This window comes from Felis catus, chromosome B3 (genome assembly GCF_018350175.1).
Source record: "Felis catus isolate Fca126 chromosome B3, F.catus_Fca126_mat1.0, whole genome shotgun sequence".
NCBI lineage: Eukaryota > Metazoa > Chordata > Mammalia > Carnivora > Felidae > Felis > Felis catus.
In genome coordinates, this window is record NC_058373.1 from 113,004,822 (window position 1) to 113,028,905 (window position 24,084).

Here is a 24,084-nt window from a genome sequence, read left to right on the forward strand (position 1 = left end):
TAAATTTCGCTTGAGTGAGATCATATGGTATTTGTCTTTCTCTGATTGACTTAGTTCACTTAGCATAATACATTCAAGCTCCATCTACGTCGTTGCAAATGGCAAGATTTCATTCTTTTTGATGGCTGAGTAATATCCATTGTGTATATATTCCACATTATCTCTTCATCAGTTGATGTATATTTGGGCTCTGTCTATAGTTTGGCTATTGTTGATAATGCTGTTATAAATATTGGGGTGCATGTACCCCTTTGAGTCTGTATTTTTGTATCCTTTGAGTAAATACCTAATAGTGGAATTGCTGGATTAAAGGGTAGTTCTATTTTTAGCTTTTTGAGGAACCTCCATACTGTTCTCCGGAGTGGCCACACCAGTTTACATTACTACCAACAGTGCAAGATTGTTCCCCTTTCTCTGCATCCTTGCCAGCACCTGTTGTTTCTCGTGTTGTTAATTTTAGCCATTCTGACAGGTGTGAGGTGGTATCTCATCATGGTTTTAATTTGTATTTCCCTGATGATGATGATGTTGAGCGTCTTTTCATATGTCTGTTAGCCATCTGTATTCTTTGGAAAACTGTTCATGTCTTTTGCCTATTCATTGGATTATTATTTTGGGGGGGAGTAATTGAGTTTCATAAGTTCTTTACAGATTTTGCATACTAACCCTTGACCAGGTATGTTATTTGCAAATGTCTTCTCCCATTCTGTAGGCTGCCTTTTAGTTTTGTTGATTGTTTCCTTCACTATCAGAAGTTTTTTTTTTTTTTTTTTAATTTACATCCAAATTAGCCTATAGTGCAACAGTGATTTCAGGAGTAGATTCCTTAATGCCCCTTTAGCCCATCCCCCCTCCCACAACCCCTCCAGTAACCCTCTGTTTGTTCTCCATATTTTTTTTTAATTTTTTTTTTCAACGTTTATTTATTTTTGGGACAGAGAGAGACAGAGCATGAACGGGGGAGGGGCAGAGAGAGAGGGAGACACAGAATCGGAAACAGGCTCCAGGCTCTGAGCCATCAGCCCAGAGCCTGACGCGGGGCTCGAACTCACGGAGCGCGAGATCGTGACCTGGCTGAAGTCGGACGCTTAACCGACTGCGCCACCCAGGCGCCCCTGTTCTCCATATTTAAGAGTCTCTTACGTTTTGTCCTCCTCCCTGTTTTTATATTATTTTTCTTTCTCTTCCCTTATGTTCATCTGTTTTGTCTCTTAAAGTCCTCATATGAGTGAAGTTATGATATTTGTCTTTCTCTGACTAATTTCGCTTAGCATAATACCCTCCAGTTACATCCATGCAGTTGCAAATGGCAAGATTTCATTCTTTTTGATTGCCGAGTAATACTCCATTGTATATATATGTACATGTACCACATCTTCTTTATCTATTCATCCATTGATGGACATTTGGGCTCTTTCCATACCTTGGCTATTGTTGATAGTACTGCTATAAACATCGGAGTGCATATGTCCCTTCGAAACAGCACACCTGTATCCGTTGGATAAATACCTAGTAGTGCACTTGCTGGGTTGTAAGGTAGTTCTATTTTTAATTTTTTGAGGAACCTCCACACTGTTTTCCATAGTGGCTGCACTAGCTTGCATTCCCAGCAGCAATGCAAAAGAGATCTTCTTTCTCTGCATCCTCCCCAACATCTGTTGTTGCCTGAGTTGTTAATGTTAGGCATTCTGACAGGTGTGAGGTGGTATCTCATTGTGGTTTTGATTTGTATTTCCCTGATGATGAGTGATGTTGAGCATTTTTTCATGTGTCGGCCATCTGGATGTCTTCTTTGGAGAAGTGTCTATTCATGTCTTTTGCCCGTTTCTTCACTGGGTTATTTGTTTTTTGGGTGTTGAGTTTGGTAAGTTCTTTATAGATTTTGGATACTAACCCTTTATCTGATATGTCATTTTCAAATATCTTCTCCCATTGTGTCAATTGCCTTTTAGCTTTGCTGATTGTTTCCTTCGCTGTGCAGAAGCTTTTTATTTTGATTAGGTCCCAGTAGTTCATTTTTGCATTTGTTTCCTTTGCCTCCAGAGATGTGTTAAGTAAGAAGTTGCTACAGCCAAGATCAGAGAGGTTTTTGCCTGCTTTCTCGAGGATTTTGATGGCTTCCTGTCTTACATTTAGGTCTTTCATCCATTTTGAGTTTATTTTTGTGTATGGTGTAAGAAAGTGGTCCAGGTTCTTTCTTCTGCATGTCGCTGTCCAGTTTTCCCAGCACTACTTGCTGAAGAGACTGCCTTTTATTCCATTGGAAAGTCTTTCCTGATTTGTCAAAGATTAGTTGGCCATACATTTGTGGGTCCATTGCTGGGTTCTCTATTCTGTTCCATCGATCTGAGTGTCTGTTTTTGTGCCAGTAGCATACTGTCTTGGTATTACAGCTTTGTAGTATAGCTTGAAGTCCGGGATTGTGATGCCTCCTGCTTTGGTTTTCTTTTTCAAGATTGCTTTGGCTGTTCGGGGTCTTTTCTGGTTCCATACAAATTTTAGGATTGTTTGTTCTAACTCTGTGAAGAATGCTGGTGTTATTTTGATAGGGATTGCATTGAATATGTAGATTGCTTTGGGTAGTATCGACATTTTAACAATATTTGTTCTTTCTGTCCAGGAGCATGGAATCTTTTCCATTTTTTTGTGTCTTCTTCAGTTTCTTTCATAAGCTTTCTATAGTTTTCAGTGTATAGATTTTTCACCTCTTTGGTTGATTTTATTTCTAGGTATTTTATGTGTTTTGGTGCAATTGTAAATGGGATCGATTCCTTGACTTCTCTTTCTGTTGCTTCATTGTTGGTGAATAGGAATGCAACCGGTATCTGTGCATTGATTTTATATCCTGCAACTTTGCCTAATTCATGGATCAGTTCTAGCAGTTTTTTGGTGGATGTCAGAAGCTTTTTATCTTGATGAAGCCCCAATAGTTTATGTTTGCTTTTGTTTCCCTTGCCTTTATGTCTAGTAAGAAGTTGCTCTGGCCGAGGTCAAAGAAGTTGCTGCCTGTGTTCTCCTCATCCAGGATTTTGATGGGTTTTGATGGTTTCCTGTCTCACATCCATTTTGAATTTATTTTTGTGTATGCTAAGAAAGTGGCCCAGTTTCATTCTTCTGCATGTTGCCATCCAGTTTTCCCATACCATTTGTTGAAGAGACTGTCTTTTTTCCGTGGGGTATTCTTTCCTGCTTTGTTGAAGATTAGTTGACCATATAGTTGTGGGTCCATATCTGGGTTTTCTGTTATGTTCCATTAATCTGTTTTTGTGCCATTGCCATACTGTCTTGCTGATTACAGCTGTGTAATATAGCTTGAAATCTGGAATCAAGATGCCTCCAGTTTTGTTTTTTCTTTTTCAGGATTGCTTTGACTATTTGGGGCCTTTTGTGGTTCCATACAAATTTTAGGATTGTTTGTCTCGCTCTGCAAAAAACGATGGTGCTATTTTTTTTTTTTTTTTTTTTGGGACAGAGAGAGACAGAGCATGAACGGGGGAGGGGCAGAGAGAGAGGGAGACACAGAATCGGAAACAGGCTCCAGGCTCTGAGTCATCAGCCCAGAGCCTGACGCGGGGCTCGAACTCACGGACCGCAAGATCGTGACCTGGCTGAAGTCGGACGCTTAACCGACTGCGCCACCCAGGTGCCCCACGATGGTGCTATTTTGAAAGGAATTGCGTAAATATGTAGATTGCTTTGGGTGGTATAGATACTTTAACAGTGTCCTTCCAGTTCATGGGCATGGAATGCTTTTCCATTTCTTTATGTTCTCTTAAACTTCTTTCATAAGTATTCTATAGTTTTCAGAGTATAGATCTTTTACCTCTTTAGTTAGGTTTATTCCTAGGTATCTTATTGTTTTTGGTGCAATTGCAAATGGGATCGATTACTTGATTTCTTTTTCTGCTGCTTTGTTACTGATGGATAGCAGTGCAACAGATTTCTGCATGTTGGTTTTATATCCTGAGACTTTGCTGAATTCATGTATTAGTTCTAGCAGATTTTTGGTGGAGTCTTCTGGTTTTCTACATAGAGTATCATGTCGTTGACAAATAGTGAAAATTTGACTTCTTCCTCGCCAATTTGGATGCCTTTTATTTTTGTTGTCTGATTGCTGAAGTTAAGACTTCCAGTACTATGTTAAATATTAATGGTGAGAGTGGACATTTTTGTCTTGTTCCTGACCATAGGGGAAAGGTTCTCTGTTTTTCCCCATTGAGGATGATATTAGCTGGGAGCCTTTCATACATGGCCTTTGTGATGTTGAGGTATGTTCCATCCATCCCTACTTTGTTGAGTGTTTTTGTCAAGAACGGATGCTGTATTTTGTCAAATGTTTTTTTCTGCATCTTTTCACATGATCGTATGGTTCTTATCCTTTCTTTTATTAATGTGGTGTATCACGTTGATTGATGAATGAATATTGAAACAGTTCTCCAGCCCAGGAATAAATCCCACTTGATCATGGTGAATAATTCTTTTAATGTACTGTTGAATTCAGTTTGCTAATAGCTTGTTGAGAATTTTTGCATCCATGTTCATCAGGGATATTGGCCTGTAATTCTCCTTTTTAGTGGGGTCTTTGTCTGGTTTTGGAATTAAGGTAATGCTGGCTTTGTAGAATGAGTTTGGAAGTTTTCCTTCTATTTCTGTTTTTTGGAACAGTTTTTGGAACAGAACAGAACTTCTGTTTTTGGAACAGAAGAATAGGTATTCTTCTTTAAATGTCTGGTAGAATTCCCCTGGGAAGCCATCTAGCCCAGAACTTTTGTTTGTTCTGAGATTTTTGATTACTAATTATGTTTCTTTGCTGGTTATGGGTCTGTTCAAAATTTCTATTTCTTCTTGTTTCAGTTTTGGTAATTTGTGAGTTTCTAGGAATTTTTCCATTTCTTCAGATTGCCCAGTTTGTTGGCATATAATTTTTCATAGTATTCTTTTATAATTGCGTGTATTTCTGTGGTGTTGGTTCTGATCTCTCCTCTTTCATTTGTGATTTTATTTATTTGTGCCTTTTCTTTTTGTTAAATCCGGCTAGGGGTTTGTCAGTTTTGTTAGTTCTTTTAAAGAACCCGCTCTTAGTTTCATTGATCTGTTCTACTGGATTTTTGTTTGTTTCTATATCATTTATTTCTGCTCTAAACTTTATTATTTCCCTTCTTCTCCTGGCTTTAGGTCTTATTTGCTGTTCCTTTTCTAGCTTCTTTAGGTATAAGGTTAGGTTGTGTTTTGGGGACCTTTTTTACTTCTTAAGATAGGCCTGAATTGCAGTATACTTCCCTTTTAGGACTGGCTTTGCTGCATCCCAAAAGTTTTAGATTGGCATGTTTTCATTTTCATTTGCTTCTTTGTATTGTTTTATTTTTTCTTTGATTTTCTGGTTAACACATTATTCTTTAATAGGATGTTCAAAACCTTCATGTATGTGAACTTTCCAAATTTTTCTTGTGGTTGACTTTAAGTTTCATAGTGTTGTAGTCTGAAAATATGCGCGGTATGATCTCAGTCTTTTTGTACTTGTCGAGGACTGATTTGTGACTCAGTATATGATCTATTGTAGAGAATGTTCCATGTGCACTTGAAAAGAATGTGTATTTTGCTTTAGGATGAAATGTTATGAGCATATCTGTTAAGTCCATCTGGTCCAGTGTGTAACTCAAAGCCATTTGTTTCCTTGTTGATTTTCTGCTTAGGTGATCTGTACATTGCTGTAAGTAGGGTGTTAAAGTCCCCTATTATTTTTGTATTATTATCAGTGAGTTTCTTTTTGTTTGTTATTAATTGATTTATATATTTGCATGCTGCCAAGTTGTGGGCATAATGTTTATAATTGTTAAATCTTCCTGATGGATAGACCCCTTAATTATAAGGCCCTTCTTCATCTCTTGTTACAGACTTTGTTTTAAAATCTAGTTTGTCTGCTATAAGTATGGCTACTCCAGCTTGCTTTTGATGTCCATTAACATGATAGATGGTTTTCCATCCTCTCACTTTCGATCTGCAGATGTCTTTTGGTCTAAAATGAGTTGCAGGGTGCCTGGGTGGTTCAGTCAGTTAAGCATCCAAATTCGGCTCGAGTCATGATCTCATAGTTTGTGAGTTTGAGCTCCACATCAGACTCTGTGCTGACAGTTTGGAGGCTGCATGGAATTCTGTCTCTCCGCCCCTCCTCCACTGGCACATGTGTGCTTTATCTCTCTCTCTCAAATAAGTAAACTTAAAATAAAATGAAATAAGTCTCTTGTAGGCAGCATATAGATCTTTTTTTAAAATCCATTCTGATACTGTATGGTTTTTAAAAATATTTATTTATTTTTGAGACAGAGAGTGAGAGCGCACATGTATGAGTGGGGGCAGTGCAGGCAGAGAAGGGGATACAGGATCCAAAGCGGGCTCTGAGCTGACAACAGAGAGCCTGATGCGGGCTCGAACTCATGAACCATGAGATCATAACCTGAGCCAAAGTCAGACACTCAACCAACTGAGCTAGCTGGGTGCTGTCCCACCCCCGTATGTCTTTTTTTTTTTTTTTTTTTTTTTTTTTTGGAGCATTTAGTCCATTTGCATTCAGAGTAATTCTTGAAAGATACGAATTTAGTACCCTTGTGTTACATGTAGAGTTGGTGTTTCTGGTTATGTTCTCTGGTCCTTTTTAGTCTTTGTTGCTTTTGGTCTTTTTTTCTCCCGACCTCCACTCAAAGAGTCCCCTTTAAAATTTCTTGTAGCACTTGAAGAAACAAAACGTACATAGGGGAAGAGGAGGAAAAATAAGGTAAAAACAGGGAGGGAGGCAAACTGGAAGATACTTTTTTTTTTTTCTCGCTTGCTTGCTTGCTTATTTATTTATGTATTTATGTATTTATGTATTTATTTATTTAAATTCAAGTTAGTTAACATACAGTGTAGTATTGGTTTCAGGAATAGAACCCACTGATTCTTCACTTACATATAATGCCCAGGGAAGAGACTCTTAAGTATAGAGAACAAACTCAGGGTTGCTGGAGGGGTGTTGGGTAGGAGGATGGGCTAAATGAGTGATGGGCATTAATGGTGGCACTTGTTGGGATGAGCACTGGATATTGTGTGTAAGTGATCAATCACCAAATTCTACTCCTGAAACCATTATTATACTATATGTTAACTAACTTGGGTTAAAACAAAACAAAACAAAACAAAACTTCTTGTAGGGCAACTCCTTTAGTTTTTGTCTGGGAAACTCTTTATTTGTCCTTCTATTTTGAATGACAGCCTTGCTGAATAGAGTATTCTTGGCAGCATATTTTTCACGTTCATGTTGAACATATCTTGCCACTGCTTTCTGGCCTGTCAGGTTTCTGTGGGCTGTCTTCCCTTGTAGGTTAAGGACTTTTTCCCTTGCTGTTTTCAAGATTCTTTCCTTGTCTCTGTATTTTGTGAATTTAACTATAATATGCCTTGGTGATGGTCGGTTTTTGTTGAATCTAATGGGAGTTCTCTGTGCTTCTTGGATTTGATGTCCATGTCCTTACTCAGATTAGGAAAGTTTTCAGCTATAATTTGCTCATATTACTTTCTGCCCCTTTTTCTCTCCCTTCATCTTCTGGGACTCCTATGATACAAATATTATTATGTTTTGATAAGTCACTGAGTTCCCTAAGTCTGCCTTCATGATCTCTGACCCGTGTTTCCCTCTTTTCAGCTTCATTATTTTCTGTAATTTTATCTTTAGTATTACTAATTTGCTCGTCTGCCTCATCCATCCTTGTTTTTATGGTTGCCATTTGGGTTTGCATCTCGGTTATAACATTTTTAATTTCGGCCCAACTAGTTTTAGTTCTTTTATTTCTGTAGAAAGGGATTCTCTGGTATCTTCTATGCTTTTTCCAAGCCCAGCTAGTGTCATTATAATCGTTGTTTTAAATTCCAATTCAGAGATCTTACTTGTATCTTCATTGACTAAATCGCTGGCTGTCGTTTCTCCTGTGTTTTGTTTGTTTTTTTGAGGTGAATCCCTGTGTCTTGGCATTTTGGAGGAAGAAAAAAAATAATAGTAATAGAATGAACTAAAAATTTAAAAATCAAATAAAGGAAGTTGTGTTTTGGTCTGCTTGTTAAGAGAAGCTTGATAGAGGGGCACCTGGGTGGTTCAGTCAGTTGAGCGTCTAACTCTTGGTTTTGGGTCGGGTCATGGTCTTGCAGTTCATGGGATAAAGCCCCATTTTGGGCACGGTGCTGACAACACAGAGCCTGTTTGGGATTCTCTTTCTCCCTCTCTGTCTGCCCTTCATTGGCTTGTGCATGCACACTCTCTCTCTGAAAATAAACATTTTTTTAAAAAGAGAAGCTTGATAGGGGCACCTGGGTGGCGCAGTTGGTTAAGCGTCCGATTTCAGCCAGGTCACGATCTCGCGGTCCATGAGTTCGAGCCCCGCGTCAGGCTCTGGACTGATGGCTCGGAGCCTGGAGCCTGTTTCCGATTCTGTGTCTCTCTCTCTCTCTGCCCCTCCCCCGTTCATGCTCTGTCTCTCTCTGTCCCAAAAATAAATAAAAAATGTTGAAAAAAAAATTAAAAAAAAAAAAGAGAAGCTTGATAGAAGAGAAAAAAATTAAGACTAATAAAATAAAATAATAGATTTTGCTTTTGTATGCAAGAAACAAAAGAGAAGAAAAACAACAACAAAAATTAACAAGCAAACAAATCAACCCAGATGAAGCTAGATCCAGTTTCCCCTAGAGCTGAAACTTTGCAGCAGTCTATGGTCAGTTGACTAAGCTCCTCATAGGAATTTGTGCTGGTCTTCTTGGGGAGGGGCCTGCTGCTCTGGTTTTCCGGCCAACTTGCTCTAGTGGAGATGTGCCTAGAGGGCACAGTGGGTCAGGGCTTGGTATAACCGCTCCTTTCTCCACTTGGTGGTGCTCTGTAGATACTGGGGTCAATCAGTGTTGGTGGGCTAATGGTGAAAATGGCTTCACCTGTTTTCTAGTCTCCAGAGTCGGAAGTTCATCCCCTAACAGATGAGCGACCAGTCATCCCTCCCGTGTCGCCCCCACCACCCCCAAATCAGCTTCTCGCCTTCCCCTGTCTGTATCTGAGCTGTCCACCTACGAGGTGGTTCCTCTCTCCAGTTTTATCTGAGGAGTGGCTGTGTTTCAAAACCCCACACATCAGAGACCCCCACGTTTTTGACCCACTGTGATCTTCTTGGGGAGGGTCTCACTGTGCTGTGTCCGGGGCCGGCTTATCCCAGGACACACGGAGAGAGAATCCTAAGCAGACTCCATGCCCAGCATGGAGCTGGCAAGAGTCCTGACCATGAAATCATGACCTGAGCCAAAATCAAGAGTCAGTCATTCAGCCAACTCAGCCACCCAGCCACCCCTGCTGTTTCTTAATTGCCTTTAGCTCAAAAAAATCCTTATGCCAAAGTGTCACATTTTGGGGTGGCATAGTGTAATACGCTTCAGAGCTTTATTTTGAGGATTAACTGAGCTGCTGTATCAAGAATGAGTAGCATAGTGCCTTTATTAAGCACTTTATAAATGTTAGATAAGAGATTATAAACCTGTGACATTCACATGGAATAGCAATGAACTGCATTACATTTTAATAAATACTTTTAGGGGATCATGTGATTAACAATTGCTTAATTAATTGCTTAATTTGATTAAGCAATTTTATAGGAATTGTGTGAATTGGTTGTCATAGACTGAGTCGGTGATGAAAAATTGTAATTGTGTGTTGAAGTAAAGTTCTTTTCATCTCTGAATTAATAGTGAAAGTCAGTGGGGGAAATAATTGTTACCTTATTTATAAACAACTCACATATGTAGTGAGGTAAGTTTTACTCAATTTTATCAGTTTCTCTTATTGACTGAAGCATTACTCTAGGGTGTTTTCCCCTAGGTTGTTTTTACTGTACACTTTTAAATAGGCATTCACAGAATTGAGTTTCATTACCATGATTTAAAGTCTTCTATTTAGATAAAGCATTTGTTTAATTTTACAAATATCAACGTGCTTGTGTTAATATTTTGTTTACTTTTTTCCTTGTGTAATGGATGCCTTTCATACCTGTCTCTTCTATTCTTTCCCATTTATACAGATTTTTCTTAGAATGCTCTTCCTCTGCAAGTAATTCTTATAGCATTTTCTGCCATTGTAGTATAGCACTTACCAAGTAACATTGCAGTTGTATAGGGTTTTGTTTATTTGCTTATCTGATTATCATACTAGATTTTAAGTTTCTTAAGGATAAGGAGACTGCCTTAGCAGTCTTTTTCTTGCCAGCAACTATCCAAGCTTTTATGCCAAGTGGGTACTTACGTTGTTGGATAAAGTGTACTTTATAAATAACTCTTCTTAACTGCAGAATTTGCAGTACAGTAATCTTTAAAATTAACCTTTTGTTGTTATTACTCATGTTGCATAGTATTTCCCTTATGTTTCTTGCCTTCTACTACTATCTGGTCAAAATCAGAATTTGCAGTACTATAGTACTAAAAGTTCAGTGGATTCTAAACTTGGTGACATTTGTATCCTCATCAGTCTTTTTTCTTAGATTCTTCTTTCCTATTCTGTTGATATAACCCTAGTTCTGGTCCTGAAAAATACTGTGTTCCTTCTTTAGTCAGATTTGTAGATAGCAGTAGATAGGAATAGTTGTTACTAATTTTGCTTAATATCCTTTTTTTAAGTTTGTTTTTGTTTTTTTAAGTTTATTTATTTATTTTGAGAGAGAGAGAAAAAGCGTGCATGTGAGGTAGGGAAGGGCAGAGAGAGGGAGACAGAGGATCCAAAACAGGCTCTGTGCTGTTAGCAAGAAGCTTGACATGGGGCTCGATTCCACAGACTGTGAGATCATGACCTGAGCTGAAATCCAGAGGTGGAGTGCTTAACCAGAGCCACCCAGGTGCCCCAATTTTGCTTAATATTCTTGTCCTAATAGCTCAGAAATGGTTATTTGGTAGTTCTTTAATGACAGGGCAAACTATTCTCTTTTTTTTTTATGGCCAGTTGTTGAATTGCATACCAATGAGCCATGTAGGTCTAGGTAATCATCTACTAGTTTGCTGACCTTTAGAGTGTATTATTTTCTTGTAAGCTATAAATCACTTGAGGTCAAAAGTTGGAGTCTCTTACAATGCATTTTTACAGACCTGAAACTTGTGATACATGTGTTCCAGGGAAGGCAATTGACTAAAGGATTGACACTCAAGATTAAAGGGAATGGAGAAAATCTATATGGGATAGGTATAGAAATAATGTATCTAGAAAGCAAAGGAATAGTCATGAGAGTTTGATTAATTGGGATTCTTTAAGAGTTTGTCATTGTGCGTTATTAACACGATGAAAGAATCAGTGCTGTCAAAATTGTGAACCCGACTTCTGTATTTTAAAGTGTAGGTGGTCCCATTTGGAAGTTTTTCTTATTATTGCTCTTACTCTTTTTGTTGTTATTGATGTTAAATGTTTATCTATTTTGAGAGAGAGAGAGAAAAGAGAGAGAATCCCAAGCAGGCTCTGCATGCAGAGCCCAATGTGGGGCTCAATCTCACAAACCTCGAGATCATAACTTGAGTGGAAACCAAGAGTCAGACACTTAACTGTCCAAGCCACTGAGGTACCCCTTATTGCTCTTATTCCTATGGTTTCCTCTCATTTTTAGGTAAAGATGTTATATAGTCATTACTGTGTGGTAGAGGCAGTTCTGAGTATGAGTCTTGCTCATATTGATGGTTTAAGTTCTTTATTTAGGAATTTTTTTTCTTTTAGGAATTCTTATTTTATTGTTTATGAAATTGTTTAGGGCCTTAGGGATAATATTTTTATTACTTCTTTTTGTGAAAAGATTCCAGAACTCTTGAAAGGGCTTTGTTGGTGCTGTAAACTTTTATAGACTTTAAGAAAGTAGTTGTAATTAAAAGTTTCTGTGTTTTTTTTTCTTTCAAATGGTAATATCTTTGTGTTTTTCCTCCAAATTATAAAAGTAACACATTTATTTTGGTCAGCATTTTGTAAGTTATCCAAATAGTACAGAAGTACAAGTAGAAAGTAAAACCTGAGAGGTCTGTTATCTTTACTTTTCAGAGATATTAAGTGAAAACGGTATTGTGTATATTCTTCTAGATTTTTTGTTAATAACTTTATAAACATCTTTTATTTTTTCTTTTAAGTTTTTATTTGTTTTGAGAGAGCATGTGGGAGGGGCGGAGAGAGAGGGAGAGAGAGAGAATCCCAAGCAGGCTCTGCACTATCAGCATGGAGCCCGATGCGGGGCTTGAACTCCTGAATCAGGAGATCATGACCTGAACCGAAATCAAGAGTCAGATGCCCAACTGACTGAGCCACTCACGTGCCCACATAGACATCTATTATGTGCATTTGTAAAAATGGTATGAAATGTAAACACCATTCTGAAGCTATCTTTATTCACTTGCTTTTGTTCCATGTCAGTTCATACAGAGCTTCAATCTCTAGCAGCCACATTAAATTTTTTTTTTAATTAAAAAAAATTTTTTTAAAGGAACAGTTAGTGGCAATATAATAATATATTTTATTTAACATAATGTATAAAATATTACCATTTCCACATATATTAAAAATAATGAGATGTTTTACATCCATTTTTTTTCCATATGGAGTCTTTGAAATTCAGTGTGTATTTTACACTGATGGCACATCTCGATTAGAATGATAAATTTTCAGGGGTGCCTGGTGGCTCAGTTGGTTAAACATCTGACTTTGGCTCAGGTCATGATCTCACAGTTTGTGGGTTCGAGCCCTGCATCAGGCTCTGTGCTGACAGCTCAGTGCCTGGAGCCTGCTTTGGATTCTGTGTCTCCTTCTCTCTCTCTGCCCCTCCCTTGCTTACACTCTGTCTCTCAGAAATAAACATTTAAAAAAATTTACAGAATGATAAATTTTCATTGGAAATACTTGGTCTATATTTATGTTTTATTATATTTATAGTTGAAAATATAGATTAACATACCCAGATTATTCCAAACATACTTTATAGGATGAATTTCTAGAAAAAGTATTAATAGATCATAGGATTATTTAAAAATTAAAAAAAAATTTTTTTTAAAGTACGTTCAATTTTGAGAGACAGAACATGAGTGGGGGAGGGGCAGAGAGAGAGAGAGAGAGAGAGAGAGAGAGAGAGAGAGAGACAGAATCCAAAGCAGGCTCCACGCTCTGAGCTATCAGCACAAAGCTGGATTTGGGGCTCAAACCCACGAACGGTGAAATCCTGACCCGAGCCGAAGTTGAACACTTAACCAGCTGAGCCACCCAGGTGCTCCTGGTTTATTTAAAATTTTTGGTAGACTTTGCAAAATTGTTCTTCATAATATTGTACTGTCTTATAGAGTCAGCAGTACACAATGTCTGTTTTCCTATGTTTCCAACACTGAAGATGATTGGTTACTCACACAGAAACTTTTTACCAAGGTAAATATTTTTACATATTTATACTACTTGTTTTTCTTCCTACTTGTTGGAAGAAAAGGGTCACTCACTATAAATGTTTCTTTGCGGAGAACAACAAAAAGCAGGCTCAGAAGTCATAAAAAGCTGTGAGGAATTAAGGTTGGGTGCAAGGATGCAAAAGAATAACACAAAGAAGATTTAATATGCTCTAGTACCAAGTAAATCAAGGTCTTAAAAAATTTACCCCCACGTGCCCTTTCTTAGGAAGCTTTTGGAAGTCTCTCAAGGAGAAGGAAGTAGATGAAGAAAGAGGAGAGAGGTGAGGAAAATTTCTTAGAATATGGATACATGAATGAAGATGACTTGGAGAATAAATTCAGATTGGAGCATGTTTTTGTCAGATCCCATGCAGAAAACAGATGACAAAATCAACCTGAGTAATGGAAGAGAGTTTTAATGAAGGGACTATTTAAAAGATGTGGGGTGAATTAAGGGAACCAAGAAGTATCCCAGCGTTAGCAACAGCCGGCTGCCTACTAAGCTTAGGCCTGAATGGGCCAGGGAGGGAGTAGTACAGGAATTTACTAGAGCTGCTACTGTAAGTCGAGGAGCCACCTAGTGGGAACTGTGGCCTTAGAGGAATGTAACCCCTGCCATATCACAGGAGAAAGGTGAGGGTATAAAGAACCCAATCCTCTCTCCTCCCTCCCAGTGGGTACTTCTCCCTAGCTGAGCCCAATGGAAGCCAGAAGATAAGAAAACATGGTAATGCAGGCTGTAGGGGTCAGCCTTCTTAGACCTGGAGTAGATGGAGAAGGATGAGTGAATCTGGGCAAAAAGAAAATATCCAGCTTAGAGCTAGAGAATGAAGGGCTCCAGGAAGGAGATGACTATAAAGCAAGAAAGAAACTAATAGGTTACCTGATTTATTTGAATGTGTACATTAAAGAGTAAATTGATTCTTTTACCAGAACACATGGAAATGTATTAGGGATTTAAAAAGGAAAATATAACTTATGGGGAGAAGAAAATATATAAATAAATGCTACAGCAGGGACATAGATTAAGTACCCTAGAAGTGTAGGTTGTGGATTTGAGCAGGCAGGAATAAGGAAAATTTCATAAGACTCTTAATGGTAGAGGAAAATTTTAACAGATAAGGAGTTGAACAGGAGGATTTTTTCCCCCCCTGGATGTAAGAAATAATATGTAAAAAGCTGTGGAGGTGGGAAATTGCAGGGCTTGTATTAGAAATAGCAGGTAGTTTTGGAAGATAAGGGAGGGAGAAATAGAGTGGGGAAGGTATTTTAGAACTAATTCAAGGGAGCCATGTGAATGACAGGCTAAGGAACTTGAAATGGGTTCTCCAGAAGTTGTTAAAGTACCCTGGAGTCAAACAATTCAGTTTGAGGCCCAACTGTGCCATTTAGTTTTTGACATTGGACAATTTAGTGTTATTTACTAAGCTAAGTTACAAAATTCAGCAAGAAGATGGTTGTGAGGGTAAAATGAAATAATGCAGGCTAGGTGTTTAGCACAGTGAATGAATGATACACAGTAAATGCTTGGTAAACAGTAGCTGAAGAGAAGGGAATGGCAACAAAAAAACTTTTGAAAAGGGACACTCATGATAATAGGTGTGCTTCAGGAGAATTTATTTAGTATAGTTGACCCTTGGACAACACAGGTTTGAACTGCATGGGTCCACTTACTTATGAGGGTTTTCTTCTTTTCCTTAAATACAGTACAGCTCTATAAATGTATTATCTTATTATGATTTTCTTAGTAACACTTTCTTTTCTTTAGTTTACTTTAGAGCTAGAGAATATAGTATATAATACATATGACATACAAAATACTTGGTAATCAACTGTTTATATTATCAGTAAGGTTTCCTGTCAACAGTAGGCTGTTAGTAGTTTATGACTCCTAACCCCCATGTTATTCAAGGGTCAACTGTGTAAAGTGAGTGGCAACTAGAAAGACCAAGATTGGGGCGACTTAAGTTCATAGAATAACCCACGAAAGAGATAATGTGAATATGATTTAAGGTAGTGGTATGAGAATGGAGAAGCTAAGGGTATATGTGTGAGATATTATGGAAGGAGAATTGATGTGTTGGTGTAATTAATTATTAACATATTTAGGGATATTACAGTTATGATTCTTAGTACTTAAATTTGCACCCAGGGACAGCTAATTTATCTGACAAGACTAATCTGTCAAGTCTGTCTTATTTTTATGGTATTCATTTTTCAAGCTATAAATTAATATTAAAAAGTTTGTCATGGTAGGACATGTGGCTCAGTTTGGCAGCACATACTGAAATTGGAGCAATACAGAGTAGAGAATAACATTTTTTAAATGTCACTAGGAAACTGAAGTGTTTGTAGCTTAATTTTAGTTTTCAAATGAGGAGAGAAGTTTCTATGAATTTTTACCATTTCTCTACTTGACGACCTCTCCTCTGCTGAGTGTTTAGAAACTTTGAGCAATAGATGTCATGCTACCACAGTCTGGTACTTGTAGTCTGTTAACATATAAGCAAAATTAATTACTGGGTTAAAATTTGTTTTATGAAGCAGTCAGTTGAAAAGATGAATTCTCTCCAATCATATTTTAAAAGTGAAAGAATGATGTAATTATGTGAGTTTTGAATGAAGTATGTAGTCAGTGTAGTATCATCTTATAGAGATGTAACTAACAATGGACTGTGGATCCACACGAGTTCACTGATGTGGATTTTAGTTCCTGTTCTGTTACTTGTAGCTCTGTGACTTAACTTGCTGTGCCTCCACATCTTCTGGAAAATGTGTAGATATCCAACCTGCTTACCTTTCAGGCAAACTGAAGCTCAAATGAGATAATGTACTTGAATTTATTATGGAAACTGAAAAGCTTTACAAATGTAAGGTATGAATATGTAAATTACTTATAAATTTCCATCTCTAGCTTGTCCTCTTTGGTTTCCCTGTCTAGCATTAACAACCTGCCAAAAATGCCCTTTTAAAATGGAATTTATCTGGTGCTTGGGTGACTCGGTTAAACATCGGACTCTTGGTTTCATCTCAGGTCATGATCTCAGTTTGTGAGATCGAGCCCCACATCAGGCTCTGTGCTGACAGTGTGGAGCCTGCTTGGGATTCTCTCTCTGCCCCTCCTCCCCTCCTCTCATAAATAAATAAACTTTTAAAAAAAGTAAAATGGAATTTATCATCTTTCCAGTTCTCCCTATCCTCCTCCTCTCCCTCTCAAGGAGAAAAACCTTGTTCTCTGAGTTCTTCTGTTTTAAGGTCCCATAATTTTTCCCAGGTTCAATTGTCATGCTCAGTATTTTAGAATTATATTTGGCTCCTGGTCTCCAAATCCTACCAGATCGTCCTTTGTAATAACTATTGTTTGAAGTTATCCCTTTTTCATTCCTTCTGCTGCTTCCTTTATCCTCCCATGCATCAAGTATTAAAACATTATCTCTGTTGACTCTTCTACTTACATTTCCCCTGGTCAACTCTGGTTGTTACAGTGTAGATGTAACTTTCTAAAGAGCTCGTTTTTGCTTTTTTTTTTTTTTTTTTTAAACTCAGAAACCCATAGTTTCCCATTGCTTACAGGAGAAAATGCAAACAGTTTAGCTTAGCATTCAGAGCCAACTCTGGCTTTATCATCTATCTCTTACACTGGCTCTGTTCCTTATCAAGACTGTCCTTATTCTCCAACTAGGCCATATATATTCTTGATTGGTAGCAATATGCTGAAAAGCCATAATGTTGCAAGTAACTTTATCCCACATGTTTAAAAATCCATTTCTGGTCATTTTAGAAATGTTATAAATTACCTTTTGTCCTAATAATTTTTTAGAAACTTTCCTAACCTTTTGGACTCATTTAATCTTTTATTACCAAGTTGTTGAAGATGATAATGGGGAGTTCAAGTAACCAACCATTTGATATCTTTGATACTGTTTGGCTTTTAACCAATTCCTGCTGTGAATTTGCCATCTTAAATGTCTCCAAAGACCTTCAACTTTGTGTTTGATATAAGCAAATGGAGAATTTTCTCACTGGATTAAAAAAGAAAGTTGTCAGTAATAATTTCTGAGTTAATACTTTGCATGAATAGCCCAAATATATTTGAATTTTAACTTGTATTTACTTAGTGTTACATATAGCTAAAACTCCTCTGTGAAGACAGTGTATGGACCATTAATTCATTCTGCAGGATTTTTTATATAATGTCAGTTTGTGAATCGTTTTGAATACACAATGTATATGAATATACATTGGTCTTTAATTATTTTGAGTTTCTTTCCAAATGTTCTTTTTTCTAAAAAAAGTTTTTGTGTTTTTTTTTTTTTTGAGAGAGAGAGCATGCACAAACAGGGAAGAGGTAGAGAGAGAGGGAGAGACAGAATGTCAAGCAGGCTCCATGCTGTCAGCACAGAGCCCGACGTGAGGCCCAAACCCACAAACTGCGAGATCATGACCTGAACTGAAATCCAGAGTCGGACACTTAACTGAGCCACCCAGGCACCCCTCCAAATGTTCATTTTTGCCACTTGTATATCTTCTTTGGTGAAGTGGTCAAGTCTCTTGCACTATTTTTAAAATTTGGATTATTTGATATGAGGGGTTATGAGTATTTATAGTGGATGTAAATAATTTGCAAATATTTCTTCCTCTTTCTAGGATACCTTTTCATTTTCTGAACAGTATCTTCTAGTGGGATATTTTGGGGTGGCACATTTTCCACCCTTCAGTGGATTCTAAAAACCATGTAGAATCCACAGATCTTGGCAACTGACTAGATAATAGGGCTTGAAAAAGATAAAAATCTTGGAGATAGTGGTATAACTAACAGCAGTAGGGAAGAAATTGAAGTCATTTAGAATATATTGAAATTGAGATTCCTGGTGATATTCGTGTAGAAATGTACTTTCTGTTCCCTCAACTTAGAACCCTTTATTTCTGGATCTTCCCACAGCTGATTCATTTTTTTGTCATTCAGGTCTCAATGCAAATATCACCTCCTAAAATAGGCCTTCCCTGGCCATCTTATCTAATGTTGCAACCCCTTCTAAACATCACACTGTTTATTATATTACTGTTTCACTTTCTTTTTAGCTCTTTACCTGGAGTCATCTTACCATATATTTGCTCCTTATTACCTATCACTCTGCCAGAAAGAAAGCTCCATTAGGACAGGATCCTCTCCTGTCTTGGTCCAGTGTAGCATAAAAGTTTCCCTCTCTGAATTAACTGTGGTTCCTGACTTGTCATATTCCTTTGGATCTTTTTGGATCCTTCACTTCCCATTCTTTCAGAGTCATAAGCTATTCTTAATATTTAAAGTTGATTCAGGGGTGCCTGGGTGGCTCAGTCGATTAAGTGTCCGACTTCAGCTCAGGTCATGATCTTATGGTTCTTGAGTTCAAGCCTTGCATCAGGAGTGGAACCTGCTTGGAATTCTCTCTCTCCCTCTCTCTCTGCCCCTTTCCCACTTGCACACTCTCTCTTGCTCTCTCAAAATAAATAAGTAAACTAAAAAAGAAGTAAAAATTAAGAAAATAAAAATAAAATTGATCCAGAAGTTATAGTTAAAGAAAAATATAAATTGCATTTTTGTTTGAGCCTTAACCTAGAGGTCAGAAGGTTATCGTTAATAATCTGTAAAGGGTCTTATCAGTTATGTTTACCTCTTTCTTCTCACTGATTTCAGGTAATTTGTATTGAACTTTAATTGATGACCAGTAAATATAGGACTTACATTTTTACTACTTCGTACCAAGAAATCCTAGCCATCTGCAAACAGAATTAGATATCTTAATGAGTTAACATTTCTCAGTCTCTCCCTCTAAAAAACACTGCAGACCTTTACACTTCATTGTCCTCTGTTTTACAGAGTAAGAAAGTTAGCTTGAGTTCTGTGAAAAAACAGAAGAAAAGCTAAGAGGATAGTAGACTAGTGCTTTCCAATTTGCATAACGTAAGTTCTTTTCACTATTCTTGGCTTGAATCTTCTGTTAGCTGACAAAGCTGTTTCTATGGAAACAAATAGTCCAACTTCTTAGAATGTTAGAGGAATGCTGATCACTTAAAATGAGACTTCCCAGCTGCTAGTCAAAGGGCATTACTTGTGGGAGTAGGGGAGGAAGGATGAATTGGAAAAAAAAAAAAATTTTTTTTTTTTTTTTTTGAGTTCTGGACACTAGTGTAGACAACCATCTTCATATTCCCCAGCTGTCACACAAATGTTTCTCTTGGTGTGGAGTTTTCAGTGGGCCTCCATCCCTGAGGCTATTTCAGGCCTCCCAATCTTAATGATTTGTAATTATTTGAAGCTTATTTAGCTTCCTTTTACTCCCTTCTCCTATAGCCAACTCGCATAAGCAAAGCTCTTTTTCCCCTGCTGGTTTGAAGTTAGCATTGAAACAACTTTGGCCTGCTAACCTGAAAGTTCATTTTCTTGTTTTTTGGACTATGTAAAGATTTTTAACTTTTTCTTTTCTTTCTTTTTTCTTTTTTCTTTCATGAGCACGGGTGTGAGCTGGGAGTCTGATGAGGATTTGAAATGTGGGCTTTTGAGGCATTTTAAAAACAATTTATGGGGCACCTGGGTGGTTCAGTCAGTTAAGCGTCTGACTTTGGCTCAGGTCATGATCTCACCTTTCATGAGTTTGAGTCCAGCATCAGGCTCACTGTTGTTGGCACAGAGCCCGCTTCATATCTTCTGTCCCCCTCGCTTCCGCTCCTTCCCTCTCTCTCAAAAATAAAATAAAATGTTAAAAAAGTACATAAAAATAAAAATAATTTACAACTAGAAGATTGAGAAGAGAGGAATACTCTAAGGGCCAGGAATTTGTAACTATATTATCTGCATAAGGTGGTCTTTTATTTACATATAAGGAGGTAATTCTTTAGTTCAGTTATTTACCAGCTTCTCAATTGTCAAAGGACTTTCTCTTTTTCTTTCTTGTGTGTGTGTGTGTGTGTGTGTGTGTGTGTGTGTGTGTGTGTGTTTTGGAGAGGGAGAGTATTAATTCCTTTGGACTGCCACATTTTATTGTGTGTGTATGTGTATTTTGGAGGGGGAGAATATAATTCCTTTGGGTTGTCACATTTTATTGATGTGTATTGACTACATATATGAGCTGGAGTATTCACAGTTTGTTTGAGAATTATGATCTTGATGCTAGAACCGTAGGATGTAGCATAATGTTTCTTTGATTCTGGAATAACTTTTGAAACATTCATGGCCCTTATGAATTAACTTGTGAGCATTACAAAGTCTTTTGGAGTGTTTGGTGAGATCATTATTTAATTGAGGTGGTCTAGAAAGGTTTCTTAAAGGAAATGGGGGTTGAGGTAGATCTTGAAGGCAGGAGATGAAAGGAGAAGCATATCCTATTTCTTATTTCATAAGGCACTTGGGCAGGAAGAAAAAAGATAAGGGATAGGCATAAAAAGGAAGCTAACTTAGAAGGTTTATGCAGGAAAAGTAGTAAAAGATAGAAAGTTTGGATTTACCTTGTGAGTTGGGACTCTGTTCTGTAGGCAATATGAAAGCCATCAGAGGTATTGAACAGAGGAGTGATTTGCTCAAATACTGAAATAAGCATTTATTCCTTATTAGATATCCCTTACTAGGTGAATAAGACAGTGCAATCACCTTGAAATTAATGTGTCCAAAACTAAACCCATATTACTCTTCAATTTCTGTCCTCTTCTATCTAATTCTTCTCCTGTATTCTCCATCTTAATGATATTTGCCACCTACTAACCCAAAGATAGTTGTCCTGGAGTCACACTGCTTGGGTTCCTATTCTGAAGCCTTCCTGTTTGCTTGGCCCCTATGCTGGGCAATATCATGGATCTAGAGATGAATCAGTGTGGTACCTGACCTTGAAATGCTTCTAGTCTGATGGGGCAGACAGAGATACAAATAGCTGTAGTCTAGGTTGGTCAGAGATGTGATAGGAATTGTGGGATTCCAGAGCAGGCATATAACCAGTTTGGGGAGGCCTAGAAATTTGGACGAGGATGTATTTGAGACTTTTGAAAGGAGACTAGGCAGGGCACCTGGGTGGCTCAGTTTGTTAAACATCTGACTTAGGCTCAGGTCATGATCTCACAGTTCCTGGGTTCAAGCTCTGCATCAGACTCTGTGCTGACAGCTCAGAGCCTGGATCCTGCTTCAGGCTCTGTGCCCCTCCCCTGCTCACACCCTGTCTCTCTCTCTCTCTCAAAAATAAATTTAAAAAAATTTAAAAATATTAAAAGGAGAGTAGGAAAGGATTAGATCCTAAGTAGTCTGATTCTGGAGCGTGTTTTCCTAACCATTATGTTGTCTTGGGTAACTGGGTAGGTATAATGGCATTAATTAAAATTGAGAGTAGAAGAGGAGGATTAAAGAGAATATGAGGGGATTAAAGGGAAAGAATGAGTATAACTCTGGACGCATTAATTTCTAGATCCCTGAGGACCTTTTGGTAGATAGGCTAATGGTCAGGAATCCTATCTGTATAACTGTATGTAGTACCTAGCCAAGAATAAATGCTTATTTATATTTATGTATGAATCACTCTTTTCTAAATCTTTGATGGCTTTCTTACTGTCTTGAGAATTAAGGACTTTATTTAAGACCTTCCTTAAGTTGGACCCAAGCAAACTTTCTAGCCACTATTCTCTTGTACAAGCTGACTGCTTTAGTTCAACTAGCCTTATTTGTACTTTTCCCACACCTTTTATCTTCCAGTCTTTTTGTTCATATGGCCTCTTTTTTATTTCTCCATTTTATCTTCAAGACCTACTTCCTCATCTACAAAATAGGCATATTTGGAACTGTATTTAGAGTAGTAATGAGGATTACTAAATGAATGAATACTGTGTAAAGTGTTTGCAATATTCTCCAGCATGTAAGTGCTCAGTAAATGTTAAAGTTGTAATTGTTACTACTACTGCTACTGCTACTGCTACTGCTACTGCTACTGCTACTGTTGCTATTACTACTTCTTTCTTCTCCTCTTCTCTTTCTTGACTCTTTTGGCTATATGAAATAAAGACGCCAATTTTTAGCAATTCTATAACCTATATATTTTTTTAATATAACTTTTCTTCATCACTTTCTTAATTCAGTACCCCATTTCTTACAGTTGCCTTCAAACTGGTCTCATTACCACCCTTCAGTCTTGTACACTTCTACCAGAGTGATATTTCTGAAAAAGCGAATGTGATCATTTCAGCTCTGCTTTAAATCCTATAATAATTCTTACTACTTTAAGGATAAAGATCAAAGTCTTTAGCTCTTAAATTCTCTGGCCCCCTGCTTGCCTTTGCAGTTTTATCATTACTCATGTATGATATGCTCTCATTGTCACATCCAAACTATTGCATTCTATTCTGTTTTCTGCAAGTGCCATATTTTCATACTCTTCATTCTTATTGGTCATGTGATTCCCTCTGCTTGGAACAGACTCTTCTTTTAAAGATTTTTTTTTGATGTTTTATTTATTTTTGAGGGAGAGACAGCACGTGAGTAGAGGAGGGGCAGAGAGAGAGGGAGACAAAGAATTCAAAGCAGGCTCCAGACTCTGAGCACAGAGCTTGTGGGGCTTGAACCCACAAACTGCAAGATCATGACCTGAGCCGAAGTTGGACGCTCCACCAACTGAGCCACACAGGCACCCCTGGAACAGACTCTTCTATCTGGCCAGTTTTTTGTTGTTCTTTGAAATGTTGCTCAAAGAAATGTATCCTTATGTTTTGCGTATTTGCTGTGACTCCTTACCATATACTAAGTTTTAGAGTCTGTGGTCTGTGCGGTCCTCTGAATTTCTGACATTGTTACTTGAACAGGTATTTACTGGGCATTCTCTTTATGATATGTGTTGTGTTAAGCACTAGGGAGTATAAAAATAAGACCAGACTCCTGTCTTTAATGAATTTAGAATCTAATGAGGAGAAACCAACTGGGGAAGAATAATCATTCATTTTCTTTGCTCTGTCTCCCAATAGAATGAACACTCCAAGGGAAATGACCAAAATGGAATTTTAAATGGCTTAATATCAGGTTGCAGAAATTTTTCTGAGAGTAAGAGATTAGATTGAGAAAGACAAGTATGCTAATAGTCCAAGCATGAAAACCCTGACCCAGATCACCTGGCCCAGTCTCTCTTGCATGAACTATAATCACCCTCTCCCTGATGATCTGTTATGGTGAATATGGACACAGCCTTACAATTTTTATGCTGAGAGTTTTAATTTCAGATCATAATTTTGTAGAATAGCATTGAGGCAAAAGTTACATTATTCATTATTAAATTTGATTTTTAATATCCAGTAAATATTATAATTAGAGGAAGAGTTCAGACTTTTATTTTTCTGGAAATATGCATACTCCTAGATTTTTAAAATCAAAATTAAGTATAGCACTACAGTAACTCCCACATAAATTTCTGCTTAGGTGTAATGAGAACTTAAATAGGCTGAATTTGCATTACATACAGTCAATATATAAAACTTAAGAATAGCCTAATGTGGGGTGCCTGGGTGGCTCAGCTGGTTAGGCATCTGATTTTTTATTTTGGCTCCTGTCATGATCTCATGATTCATGGGTTCGAGCCCTACATTGGGCTCTGTGCTGAGAGCACGGAGCCTGCTTGGGATTCTTTCTCTTCC

The 24,084-nt window shown here is 37.6% G+C and overlaps 1 protein-coding gene across 3 annotated transcripts in view; it reads left to right on the plus strand.

Moving 5' to 3' along the window:
- The window catches only part of PALS1 (protein associated with LIN7 1, MAGUK p55 family member), a 96,042-nt gene that overhangs the window by 11,844 nt on the left and 60,114 nt on the right, over positions 1-24,084 (plus strand). Inside the window, exon 1 of one of the 3 annotated variants that reach the window (XM_045060091.1) lies at positions 16,303-16,324. The exons of the other annotated variants lie outside the window; for them this stretch is intronic. The gene's annotated coding sequence lies outside the window, so the exon portion shown is untranslated. Of the gene's footprint in view, positions 1-16,302; positions 16,325-24,084 lie in introns of those variants that run through there. 3 annotated transcript variants of the gene reach the window in all.